Genomic DNA, 9,679 nt, shown 5'->3' with positions numbered 1-9,679 from the left:
CATACTCACTGACAAGACCGGACACAAAGCATAGAACTCAGACAACTTATAAAGGGTGGCTAATGATAGACAGAAAGGTGCTCATGATTAACTAATAATGACTTGACGAGGACAGGAACAGGAACAACCATATATGGACACATGAGGGAAAAACCAATACAAATAGTATCTGGGGTGTGAGAGATACATTGTTTCCCATTTTTTATTCAGGAAATTACCAATAACCAATGACATTTAAGAGTTTTTGTCTAGAGTGAGTGTCACACCTTCTCTTCAAGTAAGATATGTTCATACAACAGTTCACTAAAGTTGCATATTTGCATTTTATAGGCATTTGTGTGCACATAGAAAAAAAAATTGTTTGATTGTTTAAAATATTGGTTGGTCACCTACAAAAAAATTTAGGTTTTTGGCTAGAATCAGATACAATGATTACGAGATTTAATCCTGAATGTCCAAAAAACGGCTATCACAGCCAGAGGTTGCACTAGATTTCAACATGACGGACAGGGTTGTAAAAATTCAGTCATAAGCTATTATTACTCATCATTTTAATTTTCATATTTTAATTATAATAACACATTTAATTGCTTTTATTTTTGTTCACATTTTCGTTTTTAATCATGAACCTACAAACGACAGCACAGGATTTAAAAACGGCAAAATACACTAGGGCTGGGTAAAAAAAAAATCTCTTGGTCTATGCTGTTTTCAGTTGATGAATGGACAGTACATAGTGCTTTTTTTTTTTCCAATAAATACCAATAGGCTAGGCTGTGTGTTACTTTTGACATGAAACAAGTCTCAGAATTTAAATTCTGTCAATTTCCTTATGAAATTCAAGCAATAAATACTGTTTTTACGCTCTTTAATGTGGCGTGATAGATCATTGTAGCTTCTGATTACTCACCTGTGTGCGTAATCATAGGAAAACATTCCTGATAGTTTCGTCACTGATAAAAAATTTCCATCAGTGACAAAGAATTTTTGGTTAACGCGACCTCTGATCCCAGCAGACATTGAATGTTCCCTTAACGTTAGTTTTTGTTTCCTGTTTGGTTATTTTTGGGGGAATTAAATACTAACAGTAGGATACCATTCTACAAACCAAAAACTGATCTTTTGGGAATGTTAAGAAAACTTTCCTGGCTAACCAAAAGTAAACCATAAAAAATAACATTCTGGGAACCAAAAATTGTTACCTGTTTTAAAGAATATGTTTGCTGTAATATTTAAGCAGTACCTAACATATACACACACACTGATTTTTTGTGGTATATGATTCTCCAATAGACATAATATATTTTGTTCTGTATAAATGGACAAAAAAAAGTATGTGAACTTCGAACTTTGGAACTACTTGTTTTCTGCATTAATTTGTTATAAAATGTCATCCGATCTTCAGAGTCGCATGACTTGATTAAACTAACAAAACAAACTTATAATTCAAATTATAATTGTTCATGTCTTTACTGAACACATCTGTTAAACATTAACAGTGTTGTGGATTCATCTTCTCTTCATTGTCCTCTCCATCTTCATAGCTGAGTAAACAGAGCAGATATTTCATAAAATAATCCGCAAAACTCTAATCTTTTGTGAAACAGAAAGGTTTTTCAGATGTTAAAGGTTCTTTATGGAACCATTTAGACAAAAAAGGTTCTTCTGTGGCATCTTGAAGCACCTTGATTTTTAAGAGTGTAAGTGGCCTATTCCTACCTGTTCACTTCACCTGCTTCAAAGCTCAGTTTATGAGCATGTCCACTGTTAGACTTTAGCACATGTTGAAGGTTGTTCAAAACATTTGAATTCACGTGTAAGGCCACATTTGGTGAATTGAGGCATAATTGGAAATGTAGTAATAATAACAGATGTCTTTTTTGGTTGCAGTGACCTCCGGTCCATTAGTTCACCCATTCAGCACATGTTCTAAAGATATGCGCCATAACTGCGACCATGTATTAATATAATCAAAGAGTGTTTGTAAGATGCAAGGCTATTTCCTTTGTCCACAGGCTGTGACTGTAATTAAGGCCAAAGGCGTTTGCAGCTGATCCCGAAGCATTCATTTCCCCAGCAGTTTCCCTGTATTATTTCCCTCCGGTTTGCTTTTGCTTTTGAATTTTAAGGCAATTTACGTCCAGCTTAAAAGATTGCACATATAATTGCAGATCCAGTGGCCTTTCAGCCTTTCAGCCTTTCAGCCGCGCACAACAAGGATTTTCAGTTTCAATGGCATCAAAAGCCATGTAATTGGGATGCAGGTTTATGTAATCATTATCAGTGTTGGGTGTAACGCGTTACAAAGTAACGCGTTACTGTAATAATATTACTTTTTTCAGTAACTAGTAGTGTAAGGCATTACTCGTCTGAAAATGGTAATATTATTACAGTTTTCCCGAGCTAGTTACTTGCGTTACATTTGCCAGTAGCACCTTCATCACACACAAGGCACACAACACAGAGAACAGAAGGGAAGGGGAGGGGGCGTGAATGGAACAGTGATTGGTCTGGGTTTGGCACGAGGTATCATTTACCATCACCGATTGGTCGACACCCGGCAGCCGGCAGCAGAGCGGCACCCGCCAGCAGAGCGGCACCCGCAAAGACAGATGGGGAAAAATGGAAGCGTCAACAACGGCAAGCTCTTTTTCAGAGGAAGGTTCCCAGTAGCGCTGCACAATTAATCGTATCGCAATCGCGATGTCAGCCTGTGTGATTATATTAAATAAGTTTGGACTTGAGAACACCTACTTTTTTTTTTTGTTTTGGATTTGGATTTGAGATTACTGACACTGACCAGAGAGAGGTACTGTGCAAGAATTAGAGGCCCTGTTTCACCTGGTATTAACATGCGTTTTCTGATGCGTCGATCTGATCACAAGTGGACAATGCTAAGTACAGGTGTAAATAGGGGTGTAAAACGTTTTCAGCTTGTCCACTTTTGACCACATCTACTTTTCAAAATCCCGTTTGTGTGCCCCTCACTTTCAAATTCGTTTGTTAAATTAATGTCTCGTATTGTAGAAAGCACGCTCAGCGCCGCTGAGAATTCGCACGATCCTTAAAACGAAACCGAAAGTAAAACGCGCACGCGCCTTCAAAAGCAATTTTAACACGCGCTTTTAGAGAGCGGTTCCACAGTGCGCGCAAATTAGGCTACATAACATATATATGTTGTTATTTGTATGTATCCTATAATAGGTTGTGTAGTTGTCTAGCTCTGTATCAGGCTTAAAAAAATTGGTCTCTATTTGCACTTTGAACATTGAGAGAGTAGCCTAGCCTACTTTGATTATGGCTGCACTATTGTTTGCACTTAATACAGCTATTCTTTTGTTTAGACTATTTTTATTTAAACTGTTTTTATTTATATTTGTAAAAAAGATCTTCAGTTAGGAGGTCAAACGTTCTAGAAGCTCATAATTCATGTACAGTTCTAATGTCTGAAGAGAATCACATGAAATCATACAGGAGAGACGCCAGTCAGTGGAGTTTGTAATGTATGTAAATGCAGGAATGTGGTCAGAAGTGGTCGAAAGTGGACAGAAGAGATGGATTAAAACGCCAGGTGTAAACGACTGTGTCTCCATTGTACTTGTGATCCGATCGACCAAAAACATATCCTGTCTCCTTTTCAAAAGATTTTACACAGAGTACATGTTAAATTCTTCATAAATGTCCGTTTGTTTGGGCAAAATCTTTAAAATATCTTATTTTTGTGAAACTGTGTATGTTTTTATTTTATTTAATTTAGCTATACTTTTGAGAGTTTACATTAATGCAAATGCTATTTCATTTGGTAAAAATAATTTATTTTGAAACCATTTCTAGTGTTACAAATACACATTTCCGCATTATCACTAATCTGTGTGTGCATTTTCTTTAAGAACCCATCAAGTTGACTCACAGTACCATTTATTATAATCGCAATCGCGTATCGCAATATTGACCTCAATAATCGCAATATGAACATTTTCCCAAATCGTGCAGCCCTAGTTCCCAGCAACAGAAAACTAGTTTTAACGGGTGGAGATTCAGTCATTATTTTGAATATGTTCAACGGAAGGAAAATAACCTGACGGTGAAGTGCACACTCTGCCCGGGGAGAAAGCTGCTCTCCACCGCTTGTAACTCTACCTCCAACTTGAAGAAGCACCTGCAGCGACAGCACGGACACATCAAGCTCCTTGCGAAGCGACAGAGTGACATGAACGAGCAGCCCCATTGTACTTGATTGCACAAGTACAGTTGTTTGTAGTTATTTGTGCTAGACAGTGCCAGTCTGTTGTTGGCGTAATAAAGACCCTAAAGAACACTCCTCCTTTGTATGTTCTCCCTCCATCTGATGCATCTCAGGCAATTATAGAGTAATTAAGAAAAAAAATGTAACTAGTAATATAACTAGTAATATAACTAGTTACTTTCTCCAGGGAGTAATAAAGTAAAGTAAGGCATTACTATTTTTGAGAGTAATATGTAATATGTAATATATTACTTTTTTGAGTAACTAGCCCCAACACTGATCATTATCTCGGGATCGTGCTGATGTATGGATCTCCGTGGCCCGCGCGCCATTCCTAATGGTAAATTCGGCCGAAACGCTGCAGATTTGAATCTCTGCGTACTTCTTATCAGGAGTTTAATGTGCTGAGACAGATAATGCAAATGTCAATGATGTCTCTGCGGCGCATAATTACTGATTTATGCTTTAATCGCACCCTGTTCCTGTTACATCATGTGCTTTCATGCAAAGATAAAGGCGCTCAGATAGAACGAATCCAGTTGACACTTTCAGAGATGTGTCTTTCTGGCTGAATGCTCATCTAATTTTCCACATATACTTTCGATACTGACTACAAAAATGGCTATGAATATATACATAAGGCAGAGCGGATCTCGCGACTGCGCACGCCACCGGACGACCACTCCGAAACCCCGCCGTGCACTTGATGGATCGAGCGTATCAGGGAATGTGTATTCATGCTCCCATTCAAATACTTATCCTAATAATTAGGTGATAAATGAGGTCTGTTGCTCCCATTGATATTCTCCTTCCCTTTTACAATGCTGCACCTGAGTTGCCATAGCAATAGTGCTCAATGGGAAGAGGAGAGAGAGCGGCGTATCGCAGCCGCAGGATCTGATGCTTGGCGTCCTAAAACAGACCCGGATAATTGGGGTTTGGGGGAAGCGACTATTTTCGTCAAAGCTGATTGTTTTACTGTCGCTTAACTGTGGCATTTCAATGTCCACGGATTCCCTTATCATCGATCTGTCTGGAAAATCAAGTTTCATTTCGCCTACAGGTGCTCCTTTGTCCTTGTGCTTCAGGAGCATCACTCATCGAGCTGAAATCTCAAGTTCTCCAAAATACACATCAACTCCCTAAATGGTGGTGATTTCCTAAATGACTTCAGTGCTTCTGCACTGATGGAGTCTAAAAGGGTCGTGGATGGCAATGAAATAATCATTCATACTTAGAGTAGCAAAAAATAGGCACATTATTCTTTAAACTTGTTTCTTAATGCCATGCATCCAGTGAAATCTACAGCATTTTTGCACTTATTGTATATTATAGAATATTTATCATCATCATCATCATCATAGAACCAAATCTGTTATTTAATTGTAATATTTTAAATTCTAATGAAATAATACATTTTTAATGTGTGTGTATATGGGTACAACGGGGCTTAAGGCACCCCGAGTTAAAAGGCAACTTTGATTATTTTCCAAAACATCCGCTTTTCTAGATGCACGGGCAAATTTGCCTGATCTTCGACGCGATCATGGGTAGCAGCAAAGAGTCGATTCTGTGCTTGATCTAATATTTGGTGTTTTTACAAATGTTGTAGATTTAAGTAGCAAACGAGAATCGCTAACATTTTTGAATATGTCTTGAGACAAAGGTCTTTTTAATGATTTATTAATTAAAGCAGCGGTTTTTAAACATCAAAATAATATGAAAAAGTATGGTATCTGGGGTAAAAAGTGCTCCAGCTGTTGGATCTAAAGGCACAATAATTAATATGATAATTAATACAAGGCTGAATTTTACATTTTTTAGACATGACATTGATTCAGATGGTAAATATCATACAGTCATGGCCAAAAATATCGGCACCCTTGCAATTCTGTCAGAAAATGTAACTGTTCTCTCAGAAAATTGTTGCAGTTGCAAATGATTTGGTACTCACGTTTATTTATTTATTTTTTATTTATTTATGTTATTTTTTTGTTTGTTTGCTTGCATTGGAACAACACAAAAAAACAGAGAAGAAAAGTCTGACACAATTCCACACACAGAACCCAAAAAATGCACTGGACAAAATTATTGGCACCCTTAACTTAATATTTGGTAGCAAGGATGCCTTCTCTCGTGTTGTTTTGAGATCTCTACACAGGTGTCCTGTGGGATTCAGATCTGGACTCTCCAGCGCTTTGTTTGTAACCATTTCTGAGTGCTTTTTGAACTGTATTTTGGGTCACTGTCCTGCTGGAAGACCCATGACCTCTGGTGGAGACGCAGCTTTCTTACACTGGCCACTACCTTGCACCCCAAAATTCTTTGGTAATCATCAGATTTCATGATACCGTTCACACAGTCAAGGCATCCAGCGCCAGAAGCAGCAAAGCAACCCCAAAACATCTTTGAACCTCCACCAAGTTTGACTTAACTCTACTTTTGTCTCATCTTTCCACAGTATGTTCTCCCAGAACGATTGTGGTTTTGTCACATAAGTTTTAGCAAACTCCAGTCTTGCTTTTTTATGCCTTTGTGTCAGCAGTGGTCTCCTACCATAACGTCCCTTTTTATTCAGATGGCAACAGATAGTGTGAGCTGATGCTGTTATACCCTGTGTCTGCAGATCAGCTTGAATTTGTTTGGAAGTTAATCGGGGTTCTTTATCCACCATTCGAACAATCCTTTGTTGTAATTTTTCATTAATTTCTCCATGCTCAGTGTGACACACAAGACAAAGGTTGAGTCAACTTTTCTCCATTTTAACTGCTTGCAAGTGTGATTACTATATTGCCCACACCTGGTACTTGCCACAGGTGTGTCTAAATACAAATGCATCACATGCTTGACAAGCAATTATTTCTTACAATTTTGACAAGGTGCCAATAATTTTGTCCAGTCCATTTTTCCAGTCCATTTCAAGTTTGACTTTTCTTCTCTGTTTTTTGTGTTGTTGCAGTGCAAACAAAAATGATAAGCATGTGAATACCAAAACATTTGCAATTGGAACAATTTTCTGAGAGAAGTGTTGAATTTTCTGACAGAATTGCAAGGTCAATATTTTTGGAAATGACTGTATATTATGGTGGGTGTCCATCTTAGAGATAATCACCTTGTTTAGAACGAAAGCATCATATTTAAAAAAATGATATTAATCATATCATATAATAAAATATAATTTGTTGTTACTACTGTAAACCTATATTAAATTACTATGGGATCTACTTCAATGCTTTTAGAATGTTTACATTTTAAAATGATTTTGTTTCCGTATTTTTAAATATGTTAAGTCATATTTTAATGAAAGAATATTTATTAAACAATTTTTTAATTTTTTTTTTTTTTTTTTTTTATCAAAATAAGCAGAAAATAGTACAAATTTTGCTGATTGTGATTATTTTGAACAAGTATTAATTTAGACATAAAAAAAATCTACAATCAGTACAAACATATATTTTTTTTCTGCTATCATACACTTTGGTCGCAGTGAAAAGCACATTTTTAGCTTCGTTGTATCCTATATTTTGGATGAAATATATAATAAACTATAAAATAATAAAAAAATTAAATCTTAACCACAGTGTGTTATATGTTTGCATTTTTAATTTTTGTCACATTATTAATGTTGTTGTTGTCACTTTTGATTAATTTAATGCATCCTTGAACAGAAGAGTTAATTTTTTAAAACAAGAAAAAAACAAGAAAAAAACCCCCACACTTTTTAACAGTAGCGTAATAATAGTAATAATAATAATAATAGTAATAGTAATAATAAATGATAAGTAATAAATGCTAAAAAAAAATAAAAATAAAATACATAAAAATATGTTGCATTCATTTTTGTGTTAGTCAGGACTCCGAAATCCCCCCAAAATCCCCTAAAACAAGTGTTGAGCCACTGGAGCTTCATCCCAGACTGTTCCAGTGTCAAATAAACAAACATTTTCCTCTAAGATTCATCTTCATTTTCTGCCTGTTGTCAAACATGACAATGTGATAGAAACTCCAGACTGAGGCCATGAAAGGAGTCTGATGAGACTGGCTTCTCAATAGATAACATGACCAAATCCAGTCCCTGTAAGAAAATAGAAAAGAAAGGCGATTGGGGACGTGTCAGACAGGGACCTGAAGGTTTCAGCTAGTCTCAGAGAGCCATCAAGAACTCATCAGGTTGAGTGACGGAGGCGTGCGTACCTACTGCCACCCCTGCGGAAGAACCAGCCAATGACATCCTGCCTCTCCAGAAGACATGACAGGAGCAGCATATCAAACGCCAATTAAAGCCGGGACATGAAGTCTGACGAGTGACATTTAATTTACCCTGGCCAGGGAAAAGAAAAATACAGAAATGAAAATCATGCAGTGACCAGGATGCTGGCTTTGTCTAGAGCAGGGTTTCTAAACACTTTTTTGACTTTATATACTCCCACAGACACGTTGGTGAAGCACTCAAAAAATATGTGTGTCCAAATTTAAGACTGATGTGTTTAAATTCCACATCAGTTTTCCATGCATTTGTATTACACAGTTTGACATAAACTACTAAACGTAATGTGATGCATAGTTGTCACTCATACATCAGTGAAACAAGTCAGATTTCTGTAATATTACTTGCGTGATGTGTTTTAAATACATAACAACCAGATGTATATATTTATCAATCAATACAATATTTTTAACTAAACAAATATTGTTTGTTTCACAGTTAGACATATTTTAATGCTTTTATCTAAGTGAACTTCATTGTTTTCTCATTGAACGGATTTATGTCTATTTTTATACATTATACATTCAATTAAATCAAATAAATGCAAATTGTTAATAAACTATTGATTGATTGATTCATTCATTAATTCATTGATTCATTGATTCATTCCAGTGCACAAATCTGACCAGTTTCATTTATATGTGACTGATAAATGTGCATCACATTAACTTTATTAGTTTGTTTTTGTTAAAACTGTGTAATCCAAATAGACAGAAATTTCACATGCAATTGAAATGCATACATTATAATATGTTTAATACTATTAAAGTCACATTTAGAAAAAAAATCCCGATCTACATATATCCGTCTATGTTCACGCGAATCATTTGTGATCCAGCTTCACTTACAGCAGAAGTGAGTATGAGGGGGGTTTTTTTATCTTTGCAATCGCCTTTCCTAATAATGTGCTAGTTAGCAAGTTTAGCGGCTAAACGCAGTTAAATGCGGCTAAAGTAAACAGGCGCGTCACTCCACAGAGAGAAGAGAGGGGCGGGGCGAGCAGAGCTCATTTGCATTTAAAGCAGCCTCGACCAGAATGGGTTGATTTTTGCAGAGCTGATTTTGTCAAGGTAAAAAGGGTGTTGTTTACACAGCCATTGAGAATTTTTAACCAAAGTATATTTTAGACTTTTCATTAAGGCCCTAAAGAATCATATCAACTTGTG

This window comes from Labeo rohita, chromosome 24 (genome assembly GCF_022985175.1).
Source record: "Labeo rohita strain BAU-BD-2019 chromosome 24, IGBB_LRoh.1.0, whole genome shotgun sequence".
In the NCBI taxonomy this organism is placed as follows: Eukaryota; Metazoa; Chordata; class Actinopteri; order Cypriniformes; family Cyprinidae; genus Labeo; species Labeo rohita.
This window is presented reverse-complemented; position numbering follows the sequence as displayed.